The sequence below is a fragment of the Mirounga angustirostris genome, unplaced genomic scaffold (assembly GCF_029215605.1).
Source record: "Mirounga angustirostris isolate CCGP_5_RB_7025 unplaced genomic scaffold, mMirAng1.0.hap1 SCAF_7, whole genome shotgun sequence".
Taxonomy (NCBI): Eukaryota; Metazoa; Chordata; class Mammalia; order Carnivora; family Phocidae; genus Mirounga; species Mirounga angustirostris.
Window position 1 is genome coordinate 3,081,979 of NW_026991715.1, and position 9,722 is coordinate 3,091,700.

Genomic DNA, 9,722 nt, shown 5'->3' on the forward strand with positions numbered 1-9,722 from the left:
CACATGCTTTTAGAAACATCAGCTTTTAAACTCTAACAGTGTCTATATTCAAAGTCCTATCCATTCCAGATCCAAACATAAATGAGGAAGTTGCCATTTACAATAACAACCAATGGCTTATTAATGGGTTTGCTGAAGGTTACCAACCAAGATGTGTAAAATATTGCATTAAAGGAAAAATAAACCTGTCTTAAAGCAGACTTTATAGATCTGAAAACACACTATACATAAAAGTGTCATTTTTTTTTTTACAAATTAACTAATTATATTCAAATTACAGCATTTCCACAAATCTAATGAAAAGAACTGGTTTGGGAAAGTTTGAAAGGCTTTCACATCTCAGTCCCACATGGCTCCAGCTGCCACAGGCCACGGTGATGACACACCCCGTGTGCTGATATACAGCTCGAGGTCTGAATAGGCCATGCTCTCCCCTTATGTCATATTACCTGTTGCAGACCAGTGAATTCTTTGAGATGAAAAATTAAAAAAAAAAAAGTCAGGATGCAGCAGACTGATAACATATAGCATCTGAAATTGTTCAAAGGTCTGAAAATAGTGTTATATGCAATTCTGAAACTTGAAACACATAAAATCTGTTTCTTATGCTGGGTTTCGACATCACTGGGAAAAATACCCATCACTAAACCCTGATACACGTTCTTAGCCATTCGACAGTCTTCTGTCATGGTCAGTGTTCATGAGGCAAAGCCTGACCCAGAATCTTTGTTCACATTTTCTCCAAGGTCTACTCCATGCACAGTGGCCATTCTGCTTCTGTCTCCTTCTGTTTGGCACCTGTGGGCATGAGTATCAGGGAGTGCCGTGTGTCTGACAGGGAAATGACAGCCACGATCCTATCTGCTTCAGTTGTGACCAGCACCCCACAGAGGTCAGTCCACACTGATCTGTCCAGGATTTCCAGCTTACTGCACTTCGCAGCACCCTCAAGACTCTGTGAGCGGTGCTGAGGGCCTGGGTCACGGTGATATCTAAGTTACTGTATGTTCTCTCAGCAGCAAGGTTGGCATCAGACTTGGAATAAATATCTACGACGTGTCCTGACTCATGCACCACAGGAAGGGCAGGCAACCATCTTTCTACACAGACATTCAAGGCTTTCCTGATGGGAGTGTCCCGGTGAATGAAGGGACGTTGTGGTGGGTCCCAAATGCAGGAGCATCTGGGTTCTGCTTCATGAGGGCAGGCTTTGACAGATCAGACATAAAATGCTGGAGGAACCATTTGTGGTTAAGTGTATAAAGTGAATTCCCACTGATAGGATCAATAACTGGCAATGTGTGGATTTTATTTTTGATCATTGAGGGTACAGCATGGAAGAGGCTTGCAATTGGAGCTATATTCACTAAAGGCTTACGTTTTTCTTGGGGAGAAATCTCCCTGCATGTTTCAATGTTATGTGCCTCTCATTCATAAATCTGTCCCGGGATGACTTATACTGTCTCTGTGGTGTATTTATGAAATCTGTAATTGCTAGCATTCCTACAAAACTTTGTTTTGTGCTCCCCTGCAGTGGCCCTGATGGAAACTATTTGGCTGATAAGGCAAAGAAGCCTTTCTAACTTGTAATGTAGTATAAGAGACAACATGCTTTGAAGGGGTTGGAATGATGTGGTGATCCTTGTGTGACCTCATGAAGTACATGAAAACTCACATTCTGAGTCTTGTGCTTCTTCTTCCAACTGGGATTTCTCTTGCATGCTGATTTCATGGTCCAGGGGCTGCAGCCCGAGCTGCCAAGGAGGAGGAGGACCAGGATCTGAAGGTACTTCTAGGTGATTCTCTGGCCATAGGGGTGGGGGCACCAGAGTGTGGGCTGGGACTCCTCAGGGTGCAGGTGGAGTGCAGGGACCTGAGGATGCTGGTGGTTTCTCAGGGTGTGGGAAGATGGAGGTGCTGGAGAGGCCGTGGGGTGCATAAGCACCGGGTTATGGGCTAGGACCCTCTGGGAGGTGCAGACAGAGTGTGGGGTCATGGGGTACAGTTGGGGTCTTCTGACTAGGCATGCAGAGAGGTGGTGGTTAGGCTGAAGGGCAGCCTTCATCCATTCATTACTGGATGGACACCTGGGTTGTTTCCATATCTTGGCTATTGAAAGTCATGCTACAATAAATGTAGGGGTGTTTGTATCTTCACACCGAGGGCACCCATGTCAGTTAGGTGAAGCTGAAGTGGATACACCTTGTGGCACAGGGCTCTCTGCAGAGGGTGGCTGGAGTGGAGATGGATCAGGAGCTGAGGTTTTCTGGGGTGCTCTGCACCAGGGGTGCCCTGGCAGAACAGCTATAGCTGAAGTGGGTGTGGGCTGGAGTGTCCCAGGGCTCTCTGCAGAGAAAGCACTTTGGGAGGATAGCTATAGCTGAAGTGGATTCAGGATTGGGGAGGGGTCCTAGAAAGATGGCTAAGGCTCAAATGGGTGAAAGCTGGTGTGTCCCGGGGTCTTCAGCACTCTGAGTGTACTGACAGAGTGTGGGTTTGGGGGGGGTCTGGGCTTTCCACATAGGGGGCTCCTTGTCAGGGCAGCTGCAGCAGAAGGAGTAGTGACCCAGGAGGTTAAGCAGCCCTCCATGCAAGGGGTGCCTTAGCAAGTTGAAGTCCAGCAGGCCTGGAGTGTTCCAGGGTGCGTAGCACCTGTCACCTTGGTGTGATGTCAGGAGCTGTCATGAATGCTGACCAGGGGCGTTCCCGTGTGTGTCATGCTGGGGCTTCCTTGTTGGCACAGCTGGGTTAGAGTGGGCTGGGGACCAAGAGCTCATCGAGGTAATTAGCTGTATAGGATGCTCAGACCCTGCTTCTGTCCATCCTATCAAGAAGGAGGGAAATGTGAACCATAGTGCTTACAAGCGCCTCAACATGGAAGGAGATCCAGGACCACCCCCTCCCCATTTTTGGGGGGCTCTCAGGGTGGATCCTTCACATTCTAGTTGCTCTTTAAACTGCAGCTTCTTGAGACATCTGTGAGTCTCAGTCAGTTAAGGCTCTGCCCTCTGCTCAGGTCATGATCCCAGGAGGATCATGGGATAGAGTCCCACATTTGGCTCCTCACTTGGTGGGGAGGCTGCTTCTCCCTCTGCCTGCTGCTCCTCCTGCTTATGCTCGCTCTCGCTCTCCCTCTCTCCTTCTGACAAATAAATAAATAAAAAATCTTAAAAAAAATTAAAATAAACTGCAGCTCCTTTTCTGTGACCCAGGGAAGACAAATCAGCTTACAGCCCCCAGAACTATCCCTCCCCACTGCAGGTAGCATGCTGCTGAGGGCTGGTTCCTGTGTTATGATGTCTCTGTCTCTCTGTCTCCTGTTGTGCAGAAGCTGTTCAGGCTGCCCTCGGTTCTTCTTCAGGAGGATCTGCTCTATAAATAGGTGTAGAGTTGGTGTGTCCATGGAGGAGGTGAGTTCAGTTCTCACCTTAGGTGAGATGAGTTAGGTCCCCATCTTGGACTCTTATCTTTATAAACTTGCTCAAGTTATTTCACTTCTCAGAAGCTCCATTTCCTGACTGTAAAATAGACATGTTATTTCAGGATCCAATAGCCTTACTTGTCTAAGTTGCCTGTCACTCTGTAGTTACTCATTAAATGTTTCTCCTTCCTCTCGTCCAACACTGTGCTCACCAAAACAAATGTCCCTTGATTTGGAAGAAAAAATGCTCCTCCCACCGTCTAAGTCTGAAATTTCTGAGCAGAGTTTGGGAAGACCCACCCTGCTCCTGGGCTTGGCATCTCACAGGTCACTCTGGCAACTTTACCCTTGCCACTTGCTTTTTTTATCTCCACCTACTCAACTGAGACATGAACCTGCCTCCTCAAGCCTACTCTATAAATCCTCCTCCTTGGGGGGAAGCTAACTTCAGAATCCATCAAGGTTCATGAATACCTTAGCACCAGGGGAAATGCTGAGCAACTGGGACAGTCTTCCCAAGGGTTTTAGAAATCCACTGCTAATGGCTGGATTTTGGAGAAAACTTCAGTGGAGGGCCTACGAGGGTCTTAGCGGTTGAGTAGTGTAGGTTTAACAAAGCTGTAACTGTGGATTATGAGCATCACATCCTGAGGAAAGTTTCCATTAGTCTGGCAGCAGGTGTCAGACATGAAATGGAGGAGATAGAAGGACATAATAGTTGCTGAGTGCCTATAATGCAAGCTTCAGTGGGTCCGGCTATTGATATAGGACTTTTCTGTGAACCTGGTAACAATTCTACAGAGTGGTCATGCACTTGTTTATTCTTATTTTACAGATGAGGAAAGTGACCCTGGTCGGGCTTACTTTATCATGTAGGGGCACTGTAGCATGGTGCATGAAAGGAGGCTACAGAGCCTAGTGGCCCTGGGTTCGCATAATAGCTCCACCTCCTCCTAGCTGTGTGACATTGAGTACATCCCTGAACCTCTCTGATTCTCACCACATCTACAACATGGAGACAGCAATGCCTACCTCATTAATGTGTTTGAAGATTGAAATGTCAGCGCAAACCTAAGAGCCCTGGCAGTGTTTCTAGCACACAGAAAACACTCAAGAAATACTGTCTGTTCTTAATTTTACTGTTACGTATATTATTGCCAAAAACCCTGAGCTACAAACGAGGGTGCTTGCATTCAAAACTAAATCCTTCTGGATCCCAAATGAAAAGAATTAGAAACAAACCATGTTTAGAAAAAAGCTGGTCATACTCATTCCTTCAAGCTTCTTGTCTTTATTTAGTAATGCCAGGCATGGTGCTGGGCACTGGAAACACAATAAGGAACATCATTATGTTGAGTGGATTATAAGCTAGGAAAGTAAATTAAATTGTATTATTTCCCCCCATTTTTTTGCCTTCCTTTTCTGGCCACGGCCTTCCCAATGGACCACATTTACTTTTCTTGTTGGATGGCCTTGGCTGTATGACACTTTGGCCAGTGAAATGTGAATATTCTTGTGGCAGAGAGTTGAAATGGCCCATGTTTGGAGCCAACTTTTGCCAAAAAGTTTGTGACTTCTCAGGTCAGAAATGGTCTATGCCAAGATGCACATCTGTAGATGCTCTGTTTCCCTTTTCCATTCTAACAGATTGGCACCCACCTCAGGGGCTGGCCTTGAGCTCTAGAGGAGTCAGCGTGTGTGAACAATGTTGACTAGGATGGGCAGGTTGTGCTGTCAGCTTCCTAGGGTTCACAGACCCTTTCTAGAGCCATGGAGACCCCTGCCCACCATCTGGAGAAGGCAGTGACTAGTATGGGGCAGTGGTGACGATGACACTGAGCTATGCATCACAAACATCCTTAAACTCTCCTTTTGCATTCCAACATAACTATTTATTTAAAGATGATAGGCAATCTGAAGCTTATGCCACCCCTTCTGCAGGAAGTATCCCACACACCAGCCCAGCTTCCCTTCTTTGGCCTCCTGGATGGGCACCTGTGCTGACCTCTCACCTTTGAAGATCTGGCCCTGAAGGCAAAACCTTCCAGGAAGCACTGAATTTGGCCAAACGAATTCAGGGACCTCAGCCTGCCTCTGACACCTCCATCTCCACGTCCCCCTCCAGCAGGGAGAATGTCTACTCAGGCTAGAGGAGCTCAGCCTAGGACTCCTCTGTGCTCAGAGCCTGGGTCTCCTCCCTTGCTCCCAGCCCCCTTTTCATGCTGGGCCATGTCCAGGGAGCCATGGTCCTCTGGCAAGGTCTTCCAACCTAGGCCTTCTTGTATACTAAATTAAAAAGCAGATTTAAAAAAAATGTTGATATTCTTTCACAGACATTGTGAAGGAATTTGTTAGCCTAAACTCTTTTGTGGAGAGTTATTTATTACTGTTCTTGCTTTTGTTAACAGCCATTTGTATGAATCTGAGGTTTCCACCCAATTCTCTTGAAGTATTACCTATGGCTTTGATTCCCATGGAGAGCTCTTCTAGCTGTGGGTCTTTCCCTTGTCTTTGATCATGGCATTCTTTGCTCACTCAGGAGAGGGCTCCCCAAAAGATAAAGGCTTCCCAAGTGATATGTTACCAGAGCATCAGGCTGAAGTCAGCCCCAGGCCACAGACCTGCATGCCATGGAACCACCAGCATCTTGGACCAGTGACCCAAAGTGGGTACTGCACTCTGAATGGCTACAACACCAGGCAGGTCTTTTCATCCAGCCATGAACCTCTGACACTTGGGAGTAAACCCCCAAAAGAGGGAACAGCTTTTAACTTCACAGACCACACCACACTGGGCCATCTACAGGAGAGGGACATTTGTGCCTGTGTAGTATCCTCAAATTTCCCATGTATGGGTATAGATGCCCCACTTTTCTGGGTTTGGGTTGTTCTTCCTGCTCTGTGTCCTGACCTTTCATGAGTCTTATAAAGTCACTGAATGAGTTAGGGAGTGGCCTGCACCTGGAACCCTGAGGTCAACATAGTGCACCAGGAAAATGGACAGGTGGTTCTCCCCACCCCACTCTCCTTGGCCAATCACCAGGAGGCTCTCAGCTGTTAGCTCTCTCCTGTGTCCAATCACCACGTAGCTCTCACCCCTGGTCTGTTGCCCTCCTCCACCACCAGCCATATTGGAATCACAAGCTGTTGCGGTGTTCTTGCTGGTATTTTCTGGGGACAGAGCCTGGCTCCCTCTCTACTGTGGCCCAGGCTTCCTTTCTCAGGTGAGAAATGGGAAGTGGGGGTGTTGACCTGAGGCTCACAGGTCTTGGGATTTGAGAACCATCATGTGCCTGCCCCTTGTGAAGCTCTCTCATGGTTTTCCCTGCTGCTCCTGAGGGAGTCTGGATCCTGCAGCCTCTCCACCTGAGAGCCGGTTTTGAGGACAGGGCCCTGGGTGGGGGGGTGCAGGTGGACTGGGGCGGGGCAGGAGAGGGGGGACTCTGAGCAGAGGAAAGGTCTACATGCCACAGTTCCTGAGCAGCAGATGGACTGGGCATTCCATTTGCGAATGTGCAGGTGCGGTTCCCAGACAGCACCCCATCACCTCCCGCACCTTCTCTGCTGTTTGGGAACCACCTTTTTGCGTCCTGCAAGGATTTCACGGTGCCCTGTAGCAACAGCTCCCAGGAAACTTGGAAAACCCAGGTGTATTACTTGCAAGACCTGTAAATGACACAGCAGCTGGGGCTGGGCTTCTGCTGTTATTGGGGTGGTTGTTGGGGACCTAGGGTTTCAGCGCTCACTCATTATTGGTGATTTTAAACATAAGTGTGAAAAGGCAAGTGGCCCAAATGGTCAGGTGTCAAAATCCACCCAGATTCTTTAAAACAAAGGAACCTCAGGGTGTGGAGATGGCCTGGAGATCTTTTTGATTGGCCAGAAATGGGTTTGCTGGAGACAGCCCTCTTTGATGTGGAAACATCAGCAAAAAAGAGTGGGGGGAAGGAACTCTCAGCCCTTACAGCACAATCCTGTGATGCTGAAGCATCAGAGTCAATGGTGAGGACATTTCCTGCCTGGGTAACTGCTATACTAAAATCACAAGTAGAATGTGTTAACCCAGAAAGGGCACATCTAAATAGACATGAGTGGATATTTTTCTAAGGAAGACATCCAGACAACCAACAGACACATGAAAATATACTGAACATCACTCATCATCAGGGAAATACAAATCATAACCACAATGAGATACCACCTCACACCTGTCAGAATGGCTAAAATTAACAACACAAGAAACAACAGGTATTGGTCAGGATGTGGAAAAAGGGGAATCCTCTTATACTGTGTGTGGGAATGCAAACTGGTGCTGCCACTCTGGAGAACAGTATGGAGGTTCCTCAAAAAGTGCAAAATAGAGTTACCCTAAGACCCAGCAATTGTACTACTAGGTATTTATCCAAAGGATACATAGTGATTCCAAGGGGCACATGCACCCCAAAGTTTATATCAGAAATGTCTACAATAGCCAAAATATGGAAAGAGTCCGGGTGTCCATTGAAAAATGAATGGGAAATGTCATTTCCAGTGACATGGATGGAAGTGTATTATGCTAAGCAAAATAAGTCAGTCAGAGAAAGACAAATACCATATTATTTCTTTCATATGTGGAATTTAAGAAACAAAACAGATGAACATAGGTGGAGGGAAGGAAAAATAAAGAGAAGTACAGTGAGGGCGGCAAACCATAACAGACTCTTAACTATTGGGAACAAACTGAGGGTTGCTGGAAAAGAGGTGGGTGGGGGGATGGGTTAAATGAGTGATGGGTATTAAGGAGGGTAGTTGTTGGCATGAGCATTCGATGTTATATGTATGTGAAAAATCAGCAAATTCTACTCTTGAAACCAATACTACACTCTAGTTAACTAACTTGAATTTAAAAAAATAACAGTTTCTTTAAAGAGGTAATTGAGTTAAAATTAATTATATGGGGGATGCAGACAAATATATAGGGAACCCTTATCAGAAGAGATAAGAACATGGATGCACCAAAGGAAAGTTGATGAGAACACCTAGTGAGAAGATGGCCACATACAAGCTGAAGAGAGAGGCCCCAGAAGAAATCAACCCTACAGACAGCTTCATCTCAGATTTCTACCTTTCAGAATTGTGAGAAAATAAATGCCCGTGGCTTAAAAATAAATAAATGAATAGAATTATAGTAACAAATTCTATAGCAATTATACATGGAGTAGTCAGAAATCCACTGTGCAGGAAGTGGTGGGGATTCATCCTTTCTGATGGCCGAGGAATATCCCATTATATATATGGACCACATCTTCTTTATTCATTCTCTGTTAAAGGGCATCTCAGCTCTTCCCACAGTTTGGCTACTGGGGACATTGCTGCTATGAACACTGAGGTGTATATGGACCTTCTTTTCACTATATCTGTGTCTATGGGGTAAATACCCAGGAATGCAATTGCTGAGTCATAGGGTAGCAGTATATTTAGTTTTTTGAGGCACTGCCACACCGTTTTCCAAAGTGGCTGTATCAACTTGCATTCCCACCAACAGTGTAAGAGGGTTCCCCTTTCTCCAACATTAGTCCTTCCAATCCAAGAGCATGCAATGTTTTTCCATTTATTTATGAAATGTACTGTATGGTGACTAACATAACACCATAAAAAAAAATAAAAAAGAAATCCACTGGGTATTTATTGTCCCAAACTTGCAGGGTCCAGCCATGAAACTAAGTCAGTATCACAGGGGCCCTGAAAATTTGTTTAAAGAGCTAAGTATTACTGCAATATATTTTCACACCTTGGGCCATCAGCTGCAAGTAGGTATGACCCTATTCTGCATTGGTAGATTGTTTCATATCTCATCAAGCCAGGCTCTTAGTCCTGAGAAGAGGTCAGTGCAGGTACCTGTGTCTCATTTCAGGTTGTGGGCATGCAGATGGGCTCCCATATTTGTGGTGTAAGTATTTGCATCAGGTTGTTAAGAGGCTTTCTATGGAAACAAAAAAACCCAAAAGATTAGTGATTGGAACAGGCTGTAATCCCAGTTTCTGAGTTCTAAAGGCAGCCAGTCGAAATTTCTAGATATTGGGCTCGAAGCCTCAAGTTGTCTCACATTAGCTTGCATGGCTTAGAGAGAAGGACAGTATTAGTTCTCAGCGATTCCAAGTCACAGAGGCAAGGGAAAAATTGAAGACATGAATTTTGAGAGTTCACTCCAGACACTAGAAGAAACTCAAAGAATTCATGAGCTAAACGAAAAGACAACCTACAGATTGGGAGAAGATATTTACAAATGTGTTATCAGATAAAGGCTAGTATCCAAAATCTAT

The 9,722-nt window shown here is 45.9% G+C and overlaps 1 pseudogene; it reads right to left on the bottom strand.

Moving 5' to 3' along the window:
• Positions 1-748: 748 nt before the first annotated feature.
• On the bottom strand, positions 749-1,721 carry LOC123853848 (5'-AMP-activated protein kinase subunit gamma-2-like; annotated as a pseudogene).
• Positions 1,722-9,722: the final 8,001 nt, after the last annotated feature.